Below are 14,830 nucleotides of genomic sequence, written 5' to 3'. Positions count from 1 at the left end.
ATGTGTGTTTATCATTGCTGAACTGTTGCATTCATTATCCTTTTGATTAGAGTACTGTGTTGCTTGTTTCTTTAATAAAACTTTCTTAGTTCTAGTAATCCAGACTCCAACTGAGTAATCCATTTCTGCTGGTTTGGTAACCCAGTTACGGGGTACGTAACAATATGAACAGGGCTGTGTACTCAAACCTACTTTCTGAAGTCAATGACCAGCTCTTTTCTTTTTACTGAGATTGAGGGACAGGTTATTGCTTAACATTATTCCATGAGGCTCTCTATCTCCTTGCTGTACTCTGTTTCATCACTCTCTGATCCAGACCACTATGGTGGAGTCATCTGCAATCTGGTAAATGGAGTAGGAGCAGAATTTGGCCGCACAGTCCTGAGCGCCTGTACAAATGCAGATACAAACTCCCACATGGTGCGGACTCTGTAACTGAAGCAGACAAGGAAATGGGCCTTACGCCAAACATCTGGAAACAAATTGCTGTGTGTTAATTTGGCCACAGTGCACAGCACTGCCCATGTCACTAAATACCCATGGGAAGACTCGGGGTCAGGGCACCGTGGTAACGTAGGGGTTAGTGCGTCACTGTTACAGCTCGGGGCGTTCCAGAATTTGGAGTTCAATTCCAGTGCCGTTCTGTAAGGAGTCTCTGTATGCCCTACGTGTGAAATGAGTGGGTTTTCTCTGAGTCCCCCAGTGTCATCCCAAAATCCAAAGACCTGCCGGGTAAGTTAATTGGTCGTTGTAAATTGTCCTGAGATTAGGTTAGCGCTAATTGGGTTTGTCAGTGGTTACTCGATTGGCGGGGCTTGAGTTTCGCCACATAAATTAAAAAAAATCAAGGTTCCATATCTTGGAGGTCACATCTCAGAGAAGGCTGATATAAATGATCAGGTTTACTGTGATGTTCAGTGTAGCTGAGACAAAGAGGGTCTGTGGATGAAGATCTCAAACATAGTCTAGCAAGTAGCAGTGATTCCCATCCTCCTTCATGTTTTGGAGGTATTGGCCGAGGCAGGCACCTCAGAACACTGGCAAAGTACAACACATTTTGTCTCAACAACTCCTCTGCATTTCCTCCAGATGCTCTGATTTCCTGTCACATTCCAAAGATGTACGGGTTAGTTGTTCTTAAAAACGCAAACAACGGGAATTCTGCAGATGCTGGAAATTCAAGCAACACACATCAAAGTTGTTGGTGAACGCAACAGGCCAGGCAGCATCTCTAGGAAGAGGTACAGTCGACGTTTCAGGCTGAGACCCTTCGTCAGGACTAACTGAAGGAAGAGTTAGAAAGAGATTTGAAAGTGGGAGGGGGAGGGGGAGATCCAAAATGATAGGAGAAGACAGGAGGGGGAGAGATGGAGCCAAGAGCTGGACAGGTGATTGGCAAAGGGGATATGAGAGGATCATGGGACAGGAGGTCCGGGGAGAAAGACAAGGGGGGGGCCCAGAGGATGGGCAAGGGGTATAGTGAGAGGGACAGGGGGAGAAAAAGGAGAGTGAGAGAAAGAATGTGTGTATAAAAATAAATAACGGATGGGGTACGAGGGGGAGGTGGGGCATTAGTGGAAGTTAGAGAAGTCAATGTTCATGCCACCAGGTTGGAGGCTACCCAGATGGAATATAAGGTGTTGTTCCTCCAACCTGAGTGTGGCTTCATCTTTACAGTAGAGGAGGCCGTGGATAGACATGTCAGAATGGGAATGGGATGTGGAATTAAAATGTGTGGTCACTGGGAGATTAGTTGTTTAATGGGTCACCAGGAAAATTGCCAGAGCTGTGGTACAGCAAACGTCCAGCAGATGGTGCTGTTGTGGATATTGGCTGTGCACACTCACCAGCAACGCCCACAAAATGGTAGAGGAACTTTCAGTTTCATCTAATACTGTGTTTCTCTCTCTCCTTCCCCACCCTTTATCCTCATCCTTTTCTCTCTGGTCCTGCCGGAGGATCTTGGCCCAAAACATCGACTGTACTTGTTTCCATAGATGCAGCCTGGCCTGCTGATTGCTTCGATTTCCAGCATCTGCAGATTTTCTCTGCTTTAATGAGCTCCCAGCACTGTGTTTATTCAAGAGGGCTGTCTCTCTCCAGGCTGATGGGCTGGAGACGTTCACTGGGTAATGGTAGCTCATCTCTTTGTGAACTGTAGGCTTCCAGAAAGAGTGTAGAGAAAGCTGTAAGGGTCTGCATCACGGTTTACCCCAAGCAGCTGCGTGACAAAGGATTCTGTGATCTACGAGATGATTCCAGACACACAAACACACAAGCAGCCATCAAGTGCTGCTGGCAAATCATCAGCTCTTTGATCTGCCCGACTGGCATGTTCCAGCCTGCAGCAGTAGGGGCTGAAGGACACACTGAAGCTCAGTGCAGCCACCGCAAGGGCTCGGTGTGGAAGGTCATGGTGTGGGGTTTTACTGCTACTGGAGAGGGAGGGGTCAGGTTGAGAAAGGAAGCCTTTCAATTACTGTAGTAGTTAGTATACCATCCCAGGCGGCCAGGGAGAGAGGCATTTATGCTATGAATGTCATAGATTTGATTCTGGCATGGTCCCGGAGGACTTGAAGATTGTAAATGTCTCTCCACTCTTTGTGTGGTGCGTGGCCAAGTTGTTAGGGCGTTGGACTAGTGACCTGAAGGTTGTGAGTTGGAGCCTCAGCTGAGGCAGTGTATTGAGTCCTTGAGCAAGGCACTCACCCACACTTTGCTCCAGTCAGAGATAAGGAGAGTTTTTTTTCAGCCAGAGAGAAGTGAATCTGTGGAATGCTCTGCCACAGACTGCGGTGGAGGACAAGTCCATGGGTATATTTAAGGGGAAAGTTGACTGTTTCCTGATCAGTCATGGCATCAAAGGATATGGTGAGTAGGCAAGTGTATGGGGCTGAGTGGGATCTGGGATGGAATGGTGGAGCAGATTCGATGGGCTGAATGGCCTAATTCTGCTCCTGTGTCTTATGGTCTAATAGAGTGGTACTGTAAGCATTGACTATGAATGTAAAGAATGAAAAGGCATTGTACAATACATTCTTGTAGTTTTTTATTATTATAAATAAGGATTATTTTGTAAATTAAAAAAAGGTAGGTATGTGACTCGAGACAAGTTTGTCATGGTCCTGATTGAGCAGTGGCAGGGATCCAAGTTTTGGCCCTCCAATTCCCTAGAGTGTGGTTAGCTGATGCTGTCCCTTTAAGACTCAGACTGTCAATTGCTGCCACATTCCTTCATGGAAAGACTGGATTTAAAGGCCCCGTGCTAAGCACTCAGTGCTCAACTGTAAAGGCTGATTTATACTTCTGCGTCAAATCGATGCTGTACGTATGGCGTAGCCGCAAACCCTACGCAGAGCCTATGTGGTTCCCTACGCCGTAGCCTGGCGCGCACCTCTCTGTAAATGTAACTACGCGTCGCGGCGATGCAGACCGCAACAACTGTGATTGGTCCGCTTGGTAGCATCGCGTTCCCTCCTACGCATTTCTGGTTGCATATTTTTCTCCGCCATTTCAGAATTGAGAGAGAAGAGAGAAGAAGAACGTAAGTTTGGAAATCAAGGAGAGGTTAATGGAGGAAGTCCGAAAATATGTACATTTGGACGACTCCTTGTCGCCACACTATAAAGACTGCCAAATGGCATCAAATTTGTGGAATGAAATTTCCAAAAACATGGGTCTGGACGTCATGGAATGCACAAAGAGATGGAAAAACTTGAGGGGCAGGTACGTGTGCGCCCGGAAAAAACTCTCCAAGAGGAGCAGGGACCCAGGCGGAAAAAAAAACGGTGTTTTATTTGCCTCTTTCTTGGCTGGCACCACATATTAAGTACCGGGAAACAGAGTCAAACTATGATGACAACAAGGTAAATATAACATGTTCTTTGTATCATAAACCTTTCTGTTGTTGTGTTTAGGCTAGCTAGCAAGCGAGCAGTACTGCCTAGTTGTAAACACGGCATATTAATTTGCACAAAGATAATTCTTCCGTGAGAGAGAAATGTAATGGCTTTAATTGTATCTGGCTTGCTGACAAAGCAAACGCAATAGCCAGTATTCTGCCAATGTAGGCATATGCCGTTTTCTCATTTTCATAGCTCCGCCAATCCGTGTACAGACACTGAATGCATATATTACCTGTATGTATAATAACAAAGACTAACTTAAACTATTTGCAATTTCTTTCATAATCACAGGATGGAAATGATTCAGCCTCAGAGTTGTCACAGCAGGCAGTGAAGAAAGCTAATGGCATGCTGGCCTTCATAACAAGGGGAGTTGAGTATAAGAGCAAAGAGGTCCTTCTGCAGCTGTACAGGGCCCTGGTGAGACCACACCTGGAGTATTGTGTGCAGGTTTGGTCTCCAAATTTCAGGAAGGACATTCTTGCTATTGAGGGAGTGCAACGTAGGTTCACAAGGTTAATTCCCGGGATGGCAGGACTGTCATATGTCGAAAGATTGGAGCAACTGGGCTTGTATACTCTGGAATTTAGAAGGCTGAGAGGGGATCTTATTGAAACATATAAGATTATTAAGGGATTGGACACGCTGGAGGCAGGAAGCATGTTCCCGCTGATGGGTGAGTCCAGAACCAGAGGCCGCAGTTTAAGAATAAGGGGAAGGCCATTTAGAACGGAGTTGAGGAAAAACTTTTTCACCCAGAGAGTGGTGGATATATGGAATGCTCTGCCCCAGAAGGCTGTGGAGGCCAAGCCTCTGGGTGCTTTCAAGAAAGAGATGGATGGAGCTCTTAAAGATAGCCGAATCAAAGGTTATGGGGATAAGGCAGGAACTGGATACTGATTGTGGATGATCAGCCATGATCACAGTGAATGGTGGTGCTGGCTCGAAGGGCCAAATGGCCTACTCCTGCCCCTATTGTCTGTTGTCTATTGTCCACCTCCTCAGTTGCTGAGGAAAACTAACCACCAGACATTCCATCTTCACGTGCTGAATCATCATCAAATAGTGAGGCAGCTCCTCCGTTGCCCCACCCAGCTCCTCTGACCCCCCACCCAGCTCCTCTGACCCCCCACACCATCTCCTCTGACCCCCAGCCCAAGGATAGCACAGAGGAAGAAGAGGAAATGACATGATGACTGGTTTCAGCAGCAGTTCGCCCAGTTGGATGAACGTAGGGTGGGACTGGAACGAAGACTGCTGAACGAAAATGATGAGGTCTCCAGGTTTGTGCAAGCATGCGGAGGCTGCCGGAGGAGCACAGGGGCACAGACAACGTTCGCTGTCTACAAAATGGTATTTGAGAGGCAGCAGCAGAAACAATAAACAATTGCATAATCTATTATGTTGTCTTTTTTTCATGTAACACTTTGCAGGTTGTATAATGTTGTGCACCGTACTGCAAATAAATAACAACTTGACTTTCAGTACACTGGATGAACTCAGCGGATCGGGCAGCATCAGTTAGAAATGATGAGTCATTGCTGCTAACTGGTGCTGCCCGACCTAAAGAGTTCATCCAGCGTACTGAAAGTGTTGCTTTCATCACAGCTTCTGCAGATTATTTTATGTTTATAACTTGACTTTATAACAGGTCTTTTTTTTTATTCGAACAGCTACGTATTATTTATGGGTTCATTTATTTTATGTCCTTACAATTTACTGATTAAGTTGGCCACGACACCCTGTTTTGTTCTGCCATGGCAAAAATCCATGTGGTGATTGAGTGAAGGCTATCAGGTCATTCTGTCCCAAATAACTGATGGCCCAATAGACTGGAATCCACTGTTTATGTGTTTTCACTCCCACTACACTTTAATGTGAACGGTTTCAGTCTAACTCTCCAATTACTTGATCCTGAGGGGTTTAATAATGAGATACAGCCTCTCAAACGTTTGGTAAGAAACATTGGAGTGGTGAGAGTGGTTCTGCTGATCAAGTCTTTCCTGTACATTTAGAATATCGCTCTGAATGCACGCGGCCTTGGTGACGACTGCGTTGAGCAGGTTTGCTAAGAGGATGTGGAGAAAAGATACAAGGGTCCTTGGCTCAGTTCACCCTGAGCTGCTGTGTAACAGAGGACTCTCCGATCTACAGTATTTTCCCAGGAGGACACATCAAGACAGCTATTGCGTTGCTAGAACTTGGCCACAAATGGTCTTTGGTCTGTGTGAAGTGTGTAGGTTTTCCAGCACAGCGAGATATCTGTAAGGAGAGGCTGCCGACGAGCTCACTCCAGGCTGCAGGAGTGCATGCTGAAGTGTGCACTGAAGCTTGGGGCAAAGCTCGGTGGGGACGGACTGCATTCCAGAGCCATTCTGCTGCTGAATGTTGAGGATCAGTACCTAGTGGGCAAACATTGTAATGGTATCACCCCAGGGTCCACACGACTACTGGCAAATATTGCGACATGAATCTGTGTGAACACCACTAGAATGTATGAGCCAAGTCGCAATAAGTATGTAAGGAGTTTTGCATTGAGTTAATTCTTTTTGTATAAATACTTTCCAGTGAATAAAATCTATTCAAGAAAAACGTAAAGGCAGTATTGAATTGCTGGTATTATGCAGACAATGACGTGATCCAACTGTATTCACTGTACATGTTTTAAATATATTTTGGGAAAATATAACACCATTCCTGTCAGGGCCTGTATTGAGATGGGTAAGAGAGAGAGAAGTGGTCAATGTTTTAAATACATTTTGGGAAAATACAACACTATTCCTGTTAGGGCCTGTACTGAGATGGGTAACAGAGAGGGAAGTGGTCAATGTTTTAAAGCCGGGCTTCCTAACCCGGTGGTCCACGGATCCTTTGGTTAATGGTGGGGTTTCATAACATTAAAAAAAGTTGGCAACCCCTGTTTTAAAGGAAAACTAGGTGAATTACAAAGTACAAATTAACCACAGGCTGCATGACTAATAACTTCCAGTCATTTTTCCATCTCTTTCCCCCACTCTTGCTCCCCTCTTACCTCTTCTCCTCTCCTGCCTATCACGTCCTCATGGTGACCCTCGTCCTTCCCTTTCCTCAATGGTCCACTCTCTTATCCTATCAGATTCCTTCTTTTTCAGCCCTTTACATTTTCCACCTATCACCTCTCAGCTTCTTAACTCATAACCCCCTCTCCCCCAGCTACCTAGTTTCACCTATCACCTTCGACCTTGTACCCTTTCCCCTTTCCTCACCTTCTTATTCTGGTTTATTTCCCTTTCTTATCCAGTCCTAATGAGGAGTCTCGGCCTGAAATGTCGACTGTTTATTCATTTCCATTGATGCCGCTGACCTGCTGAGTTCCTCCAGCATTTTATATGTGTTACTTTGCATGACTAAGTTCATGGCATGCAGTGGCAAGTCTAAGCTATAATCAATATTGAGCAATAGGAATTTTAATGTAAAGACATTTCACTCCCTGGCAATAACAAGAACAAGTGGGTGAATTATTGAATGTGATCATAATCTATTATCATGCATTCTATTTGTTGTAAAAGTTGGTTGTTTGTGGAGACTCTGTTACTAATGCAGAAAATTCTTTTCCCTCTTGACCTAGGTCTTTGTCCTTTCTGTTTGAGAGAAATACAAGCCCTCATCGTACATTTACAGGATAAGGCCAGATTTCAGTAAACCAGCTCATGTTTCTCTTCAGCTTGCCTCACAAGCAAGTTTAACCAGTCTCACTGACAAAACATCCTTTCTCCACTGCGTGACAGAATTAAATTCCATAATTTAATGTATCTGTTCCCCTAACTCACTTCTGGATTGTTACCTCAGTCCTTGGTTTGAAGGAAGCTTGCACCAACGGTAACGAGCTGTGAACTCTGCACAAACAGGACCCCAAATGCTGCTCCATCTTGCACACTGAAGCAGGCCTTTGCAGGAAAAGCTGTGCTTTGCTCTGGTGTTACTTGAACCAGACCTGACCTTACCATGGCAACCGAGGAATCTGAGACATTTTCTCTCCCAAACTATAATCTTCTTAAAGAGATTATTAGCGATGCTTTGAGCAAACAGTCTGAGGTTTTATACCCAGGTCACAACCCCTCAGAATACAATAGTAGGATGGTCTGTGACTGTGGCCTTTTCTCACTGAGCTGCCACTGTCTGTGCACCGAGCTTCAGCGGGAAGGACTGACTCTTATAGCGTGGGTAGCTCCAGGCTCCAATTAAAACCAAAGCAGACCACCCCCTAATCACATTGTGCTGCTATTTATAATTACAATTCAAGCCTGGAACTTATTTTCAAACTGATATCTACAGTCAACATACTGCACAGATATAGGGGTAGCACTGTAGTGTAGTGGTTAGCACAATATTTTACAGTACCGGTGATCCAGGTTAAATTCCCGCCACTGTCTATAAGGAGTTTGCACGTTCCGCGTGGGTTTCCTCTGGGTGATCCGGTTTCCTCCCACAGTCCAAAGGTGTACCGGTTGGTAGGTTAATTGGTCATTGTAAATTGTCCCGTGGTTAGACTAGGGTTAAATTGGAGGTTGTTGAGTGCCAGGGTTCAAAGGGCTGGAAGAGCTGGGTTGTAATGTGAGCATTATTGAAAGTAAGATAATACTATCAGGAAGCTATTTTTAAAGAGGGGCTGGTTCTGGGGTTGGCAGGGTTTTTATTTCCATTCTTTTAACTTCCGGTGTGCTTTTGCATATAAGTGTTCCTGCCATACTGTACGGGCTGTGAAAGCCTCTGTATATAAATATCAGTTTTGCCATTCCAGATAAATTTGTTCCTTTTTCAAAGTAGAAGTTACCACAGGCTGTATCTCACAAATGAACACATAAACATTAATTTAAAAAAAGCCACTCCCTGTTACTGTTGAATACACCCAGAGATTAAGAAGTTCGGGCTGAGCGACAGGATTTGTTTACATGCTTTCATTTGCAGCGTGGCTCGATTTGATTGGTGGAAGGGAAAGCTTTATTCAGAGATCATTTTAGCTTGTTAACTTATCCCAGTGGCCAATCTACTGGAAGTATTGACAGTTTTATTCAAAATGCTGCTATTCCCAACTGGAAAGGCAGTGCTCGAATTCAACTGCCCTTTGAGACAGCTGTTACCAGGAAACGATTCTTATCAGGCAACACAGCCTAATGACTCTCATGCTTTTACTCTGGGACTTTCCAGCACTTCCTGTTTTGTAATTTTAGTTCAGGGAGATACCATGCTGATCTGACTTTTTTAAATTGAAAAGTACGTAATTAGTACATTTTACTGACAAACATATGAAGCAGTTTAAGTCCATTCAGCCCATCAACCCTGTTCTTACCATTCAGTAAGATGATGGCTCTTTCACCCCCACTGTCTTTTTCTTGAACTAATCCCATATCCCTCTATTTCTTACTCTTGAGCAAAAAAAAACTTTATCTCCATTTTTAATGTATTTTGCAACCAGGCTACATTTCTTTATCAAAGGTATTTGTATTTTCCTCTGCAAGTCCAAATACAACACACCTTCTCATTCTTCTTTATCGCTTCTGCCAGTGATGTCCGCATGATATCCAAAAATTCTCAAAATGCTCAATTATCTGTTGATTCAACTATGCATTCATTTTACTCAGGGTTGTGAAGAAAGAGGTTCTCCTTTCCTAAGTGGTAAGTATCTGAGCTCACATTCAAAACAATCATCGGCCACAGTGCTAACGAAGAAACACTGAAAGACTCTTGCAATAGGATCTCCTTGGTAATGAACCCTCCCAATCATCTGCCAGTTCTGCCCTCTCCCTCTCCCTCTCCCTCTGGCCTGGTGAATCAATGCTCTTTGTACTGCTTTCCCGGAGGAAGCATTGATTCCATGTTCTGCTGTCACACTTACTCAGTAAACTCATCATGTTCTCAGTCTAGTGTTGTGACTGGGATCTGAGTTTAGATCTGTGAGCGTGCACTGGTCAGAGTGTCCTGTTCTGGTACCAGTTCCCTTCAGAACATTGTATGCCACTTTGCCTTGCACACAGGCAGAACAATGACTGTGTAGTGAAGGGGCTTTGTCAGAGTTCGAACTGGCTCCAGTGCTGCATCTGTCTCTTGTGTGGAATGGGAATCATACAGAATTGTTTGTCTAAAAGCACAGATGGCCCGTGGAGATACAGACACTGGGGGGTTGCAATAATCCCAATTATAATCAAAAGAAGGTAACATCCTGCCACTTTTTCAACTGTGGAAGTTTAATCACAAAGACAACTTAACAACAGTTTCCTGCTTGTTTCAAAATATAGTATGCTATTTGGGTCAATTTTACTTCATTGTTCAAAGTTTGAAGTACATTTATTATCAAAGTAGAGTATGCATGCAATAATACATATCTTCAGACACTGATCTTTATTATTTTTCTCTCTACTGTTTAACTAATAGTAAACCACACTGTTTTGCCTCAGATGGTACTTTTGTAGCAAATTTAACGGCATTCATGATGCCAAAGTACTAACAGAGATGCCATTAAGAGCTGAGAATTTATGTTTGCAATTTCAAGCAACATTGTAAAGGTTGTGCGAAATGGTCCTATCCTCACTGGAGGGTCAAAGGATGAGTCAGTACTAAAGTGACACAAGGTGGACAAACAAAACAAGGTACACAATTCAGTGAACAACAATGAGGATTGCTGATATTTTAAAAGATAAAAGACAGGAAGGTGATGGTAAATAAGTTTTTGGGACTTTGAACTTGATCCTTGGACACTGAAGGATTCACAGTGGGGTTGTGGGCAGATGGTGTTGGAGATGGAGATAAGAAATATCCCATTCAAATTTGCAGATAAGAGTCAACCAATCCGATAGCCCATATTCAAATAATGCAACACCAGAGAAGCTTCCAGAACTTTTCAGAATATAAAGAATTCTAACCATTAGGGGACACACTGAACAACTGCATATACATACTGTGACCACTAGGAAACGTACTAAACAGTTACATGTATAAATAGTGATATAAAATATAAAGAGGCAATTAATTGTTAAACTGCAAAGAACATAACAATTAAACAGCCTAATCCAACAAGAATGAGAATGGGAAGTGATGGGGTAGAGAGGATTGGGGGGGAATTCCAGGAAGACGTAGCCATTATCAGAGATGCAAAGGTTAAGGAATGATTCAGAGTATGCAGAATTCTTTAAGGCTTGTTTGTCGAGACCTGATCAGAAAGACAAAATCCAAAGTAAATCCATTTTCAAACTATGCATATGTTGCCATATACTACATTGTGATTCATTCTCTGACAAACTTTTGTAGGAAAAATAAAGAATACCGTAGAATTTATGAAAAACTATACATAAAGACTGACAAACAACCATTGAGCAAAAGAAGACCAATTGTGCAAATAAAATAAATAATACTAAGAATATGAGTTGTAGAGTCCTTGACGGTAAGTTTGTAGGCCATAGAATCAGTTCCGTGCTGTGCTGAGTGAGTTATTCACCCTAGTTCAAGAGCCTGATGGTTGAAGAATAACAACTGTTCCTGAACCTGGTGGTGTGGGACCAAAGGCTCCTGTAGCTGTTTCCTGATGGTGGTAGTGAGGAGAGAGCATGGCCTGCCTGGAAAGTGGGAGTCTTTGATGATGGATGCAGCTTTCCTGTGGCAGTGCTCCACATGAATGTACTCAGTGGTGGGGAGGGTTTTCCCTGTGATGGACTGGAATGAATCAACCACTTTCTGCAGTCTTTTCCATTCCTGGGCATTGGAGTTTCCATACCAGGCCGAGATACAGCCAGATCAGAGGCTCTCCGCTGTAAATTTACAGAGGTTTGTGATAAATATTGGTGACATGCCAAATCTAGGAAGGGAGTTGAACACAAGGATGAGATTATCACTTGAGGAGTTGCTGAACTGGACCAATGGCCATGCTGAGGAATTATATGTGAAAGAGACTCGGTGTGACTTTGAATCCAGTTGGGTGAGTGTGGAAAAAGCATCAGGCAATCAGCACTCTTCACAATGTTTTGCCACTTGACCTGATCATGTTTTAAGAATTTAACTTTATAACAAGAGAGCTATAGACAGTGGTGAACTCAAGTACAGAGTAAGATCTAGAATAAACTCAGACTCAAAGTAAACAAGACCTTAAGACCATAAAATATAGGAGCAGAAGTAGACCATTCGGCCATTGAGTCTGCTCCACCGTTCAATCATGGGCTGATCCAATTCTTTCAGTCATCCCCACTCCCCTGCTTTCACCCCATACCCTTTGATGCCCTGGCTAATCAAGAACTTATCTATCTCTGCCTTAAACGTACCCAATGAATTGGCCTCCACAGCCACTCGTGGCAATATATTTTACAGATTTACCACACTCTGACTAAAGTAATTTCTCCGCATCTCAGTTCTAAAAGGACGTCCTTCAATCCTGAAGTCGTGCCCTCTTGTCCTAGAATCCCCTACCATGGGAAAAAACTTTGCTATATCTAATCCGCTCAGGCCTTTTAACATTCAGAATGTTTCTGTGTGATCCCCCCTCATTCTCTTGAACTCCAGGGAATATAGCCCAAGAGCTGTCAAACGTTCCTCATATGGTAATCCTTTCATTCCTGGAATCATTCTCATGAATCTTCTCTGAACCCTCTCCAATGACAGCTTATCCTTTCTAAAATAAGGAGCCCAAAACTGCACACAATACTCCAAGTGTGGTCTCATGAGTGCCTTATAGAGCCTCAACATCACATCCTGCTCTTATATTCTATACCTCTCGCCTTCTTCACAACCAACTCAACCTGGAGGTTAGTCTTTACGGTATCTTGCACAAGGACTCCTTTGCATCTCTGCATTTTGAATTCTCTGCCCATCTAAATAATAGTCTGCCCATTTATTTCTTCCACCAAAGTGCATGACCATACAGTTTCCAACATTGTGTTTCATTTGCCACCTCTTTGCCCATTCCCCTAAACTATCTAAGTCTCTCTGCAGGCTCTCTGTTTCCTCAACACTACCCACTCCTCCACCTATCTTTGTATCATCGGCAAATTTAGCCACAAATCCATTAATACCATCATCCAAATCATTGATATACATCGTATAAGCAGAGGTCCCAACATTGACCCCTGCGGAACTCCACTGGTAATCGGCAGCTAGCCATGATAGGATCCCCTTATTCCCACTGTTTTCTGCCGTTCAACCAATGCTCCACCCATCCTAGTAACTTCCCTGCAATTCCATGGGTTCTTTTCTTGCTAAGCAGCCTCATGTGCAACACCTTGTCAAAGGCCTTCTGAAAATCCAAGTACACCACATCTACTGCATCTCTTTTGTCTACCCTGCTTATAATTTCCTCAAAGAATTGCAGTAGGTTTGTCAGGCAGGATTTTCCTCACAGGAAACCATGCTGGCTTTGGCCTACCTTGTCATGTGCCTCCAGGTACTCCATAATCTCATCCCCAACAATCAATTCTAACAACTTCCCAACCACGATGTCAGGCTAACAGGTTTATAGCTTCCTTTCTGCTGCCTTCCACCTTTCTTAAATAATGGAGTAATATTTGCAATTTTCCAGTAATCTGATACAATGCTAGAATCTATCAATTCTTGAAAGATCATCGTTAATGCCTCCGCAAACTCTCCAGCTACTTCCTTCAGAACCCAAGGGTGCATTCCAGCAGGTCCAGGAGATTTATTCACCCTCAGACCATTATGCTTCCTGAGCACCTTCTCAGTCGTAATTTACATTGCAAAGACTTCACTTCCCTGACACTCTTGAATGTCCAGTATATTGCAGATGTCTTCTACTGTGAAGACATGCAAAATACATATTCAGTTCCTCTGCCATCTCTGCATCTCTCATCACAAATATCTCCAGTGTCATTTTGTATTGGTTCTATATCGACCCCTGACTCTCTTTTACCCTTGATATACTTAAAAAAGTCTTCAGTATCTTCTTTGATATTAGTCGCCAGCTTCCTCTCATAATTCATCTTTTCCCTCTGAATGACCTTCTTAGTTTCCTTCTGCAAGTTTTTAAAAGCTCCCCAATCCTCCACCTTCTCACTAGCTCTGGGTTCCTTGTATGCCCTCTCTTTTGCTTTTGCTTTGGCTCTGACTTCACTTGTCAACCACGGTAGTGTCCTTCTTCCCTTTGAAAATTTCTTCTTATTTGGAATATATCTGCCTTGCACTTCCCTTATTTTCACAGAAACTCCAGCCATTGCTGCTTTGCTGTCTTTCCCGTGTTACGAGAATACACATAAAATTAAGATGTTTGCTGGCCTGGGTTAGCATCAGTGACATCAGCAAGTGGTCTGCCACCTGCCCTCAGGGGAAGGAGAGATAAGGAACAATGGAGCAGCGTCTGGAGATGTGTAATGAAGGGACGTGGGAGAGAGAGAGCTGTCTGGAGCGGCTCCCCCTTTGAACCCTGAACTGTTTGAAGTGGTGGACAGGCGATGCCCCAGCAGGGGGATAAAAAGGGACAGGTTCGCTAAGGCCGGACACACGCCACCCGAGGTAACGAGACCCTGGAAGTGGTGCGCCTCTCACGAGTGGGTGAGAAGTACCAGATAATGACAAGGGTGGAAAGGTACGATCAGCGGGAACCAGGTGTGTGTCCGCCCTTGCCTGGGTGCCGGGTTCACTGCAGAGGATCGACCGCATCTGGAGGAGGGGTCACAGTCGGTGACCTCAGGTGACATCACCAAGGACCCGCCCAAAAGTTGCTTGTGAGCATCTCGCCGGTCTGTGAGTGAAGCTGTGCTGAATGATGAGTTGTTCCTGTTCTCTCTGTCTCTCTTCCCGCACGTTGTCCATCGCCATGGCAACGATTACTGCGAACTGAACTACTAACTGGACTGAACTTTGAGTCATTTTGAAATTTGGTCATTTACCCCTAGACAACGATAGAGCTTGATTGATGCTGTTATCTTAATGCTGTGCACATGTGTGTTTAT

At 44.0% G+C, this 14,830-nt stretch overlaps 1 protein-coding gene and 1 long non-coding RNA gene across 2 annotated transcripts in view; one reads left to right on the top strand and one right to left on the bottom strand.

Annotated features, from left to right (window-relative positions):
• LOC134337847 (tumor necrosis factor receptor superfamily member 5-like) overlaps nucleotides 1–8,703 on the bottom strand; it is a 59,287-nt gene extending 50,584 nt beyond the window's left edge. The window contains exon 1 of the mRNA XM_063033152.1: nucleotides 7,729–8,703. The gene's annotated coding sequence lies outside the window, so the exon portion shown is untranslated. The remainder of the gene's footprint in view (nucleotides 1–7,728) is intronic.
• LOC134337848 (uncharacterized) lies at nucleotides 2,412–6,653 on the top strand. Its single transcript, XR_010016090.1, has 3 exons — nucleotides 2,412–2,871; nucleotides 3,518–3,866; nucleotides 4,197–6,653. It is a non-coding gene; the product is annotated as an uncharacterized LOC134337848 (long non-coding RNA).
• Nucleotides 8,704–14,830: the final 6,127 nt, after the last annotated feature.

The sequence above is a fragment of the Mobula hypostoma genome, chromosome 25, assembly GCF_963921235.1.
Source record: "Mobula hypostoma chromosome 25, sMobHyp1.1, whole genome shotgun sequence".
Classification (NCBI taxonomy): domain Eukaryota; kingdom Metazoa; phylum Chordata; class Chondrichthyes; order Myliobatiformes; family Myliobatidae; genus Mobula; species Mobula hypostoma.
This window is presented reverse-complemented; position numbering and strand designations above follow the sequence as displayed.